Here is a 2315-nt window from a genome sequence, read left to right on the forward strand (position 1 = left end):
CTCTATCTTTCTCCCTCTCTCTCTCTCTCCCTCTCCCTTCCTCCCTACAGGAGCTCTGACACGCCGCTCCAGCGGGCAGCTTGCTACGCCATTCTTAGCTAGCTAGCTATTCACCACCATGAAGAGCAGGGCTGTGTCTGAAACGGAGGCAAATCTGGTTCTCTGCATAACGCACAACTTAGTGCCCGTAGTGTACAACAGACCTCAGCCCTTTTCTCAATCGCAGGCTTGTCAGTACTTGCGAAAAGTCATCAGTCAAGTGCAGTTTGATTTAAAGTCTGCATCTAGCCATGTACTAGATGCATCCTTTAATGTCGGAAGGTGACTTGTGTGGACTTGGGACGGTCAAGTCTCCCAGAATGCATTACGCAACAACCTGCGTCCTCCCGTCCTTAGGAGTTTGTTCACCAAAGTCGAACATGCTATGTCCGAACCTCGGAGAGGCGTTCTTGGTTTTGAGAAGGCCTGTACACTTATTTGCCCACTGTATTCCATGATGCGTAGCGGTTTCAATATTAATCAGATTCATCTGGTGACATGTAACACACCGTTGTCAACAACACATTTCACGCCTTCTATCCTTCTGGAGCATAATCGCAGTGCCCGATGAACCCCTATTCCATTTCTCACTTGTCCCCTCAGTGTTCACTCTAGAGGGCTCAGGAGTGAGTGGAAAAGTGAGCGGTTTCAGGGGCTGAGCGCGTGCGCACCACGCTGACTCTGCGTTGTTGCGTCGTCCCCGTCCCATCGACCCTCCGCGGCGCAGCCGCCTCCTCCCCGTGTCTCTGCTCCAGTTCTCTCCCTGCTCCGGCTGGGGCGGCGCCCGTAGACGCGGTGGTAGACGGAGGCAGAGAGAGCACCACAAATAGATCCCAGCAGCGCGCCCAGGGGAGCCGGGGCCCCACTTCTCCGCGCTCTTGCCTCCTATTTTGCGTGCGCCTCGGGCCAAAACAAGTCTGCCAGGAACCATAGGGAAATTAAGTGTGGAGTTATTAGATCCAGCAGAGAGCAGCCAAGGAGAAACAGAATCGCTTGCATACATGTATGTATTTCACCAAACAGAAAACCGGTGCAGGGTTTGTGGTCAACTGAAATGCCAAAATGGCGCTGCCAAATAACAGCTATTTGTCCGATCAAAGTTCTTGAATAAGTACTCATAAAACATGTGACTGTTCTATAATAAAGTCTATGGAGGATATTATTACGGCTACCATAAAGGTTAAGAAATAATTCGTACTGACATCTCATCTTTAGCTGTGAATATGTGCTTGGTGCTATATGACTTCTGACATTTAGAGTGGATACGGTTAATAATATAATATCTAAAATAAATTCAAATGAATACAATTCTCCTATGGGAAGAAGTATACATATACAGTATACCTACTGTGTGTATATATATATATATAGATAATAATAATAATAATAAATGAAATTTATATAGCGCTTAAGACGCTTAGAGTATATATATATATATATATATATAAAAGTATTTATTTACTGGGTGAAGAATGAACGATAGTTAAAGGGCTCATGTCATGCCACCAGGTGTGGGTGTGATTAGCTGGTACAAGCCTAATGGCACAGGGAAGGAAGGATTTTCATAGTGACATCACAAGAGGGCGTGTCCACCCAGATATATGAAGGATAGATGAGCAACGTCACACCCAGACCTGGTGGCATGACATGAGCCCTTTAAAAACAGAAGAGATGTCAGTGATTATGATGAACCTGTCACCTGTCAAAAGGCTGTGTTCACATAGAGGGCGACATACTCAACACCCTTCCATGGAGTGGGAACGTGGGAGGTGAGAGACTGTCAGTAAGTCAAGACCCCCCTCTTCCTGCTCCCCCCCCCCCCCCCACCCCTTCTGCCTTATTGGGGCGACATCTTGCATTGTCACGTCTTCTATAAGACAAGAGTGGCCATGGCTGCAGTGTCCTTGAGGGCTGTGTGCACACGCAATCATACACACACACACGCACACCCGCAAATGCACACGCATACATGCTCACACTAACACACACGCAAACACACACACACACACACACACACACATACACACACACACGCACGCACAAGCACTTATACACACACACACGGACGGACACATACACGCACGCACACATATCCACACACACACACACACACTCAAAACCACACACATACACACGCATCTGCACGCACGCATGGACGCGCACACTCACACATACACACATGCACACACGCACAAGCACGCACACACACAGACCCACATGCACACACACCTTTTCTGGTACAGCGTATATGGTGCTAATGCACCCTGGGCATGTCA

The sequence above is a fragment of the Gadus macrocephalus genome, chromosome 9 (assembly GCF_031168955.1).
Source record: "Gadus macrocephalus chromosome 9, ASM3116895v1".
NCBI lineage: Eukaryota > Metazoa > Chordata > Actinopteri > Gadiformes > Gadidae > Gadus > Gadus macrocephalus.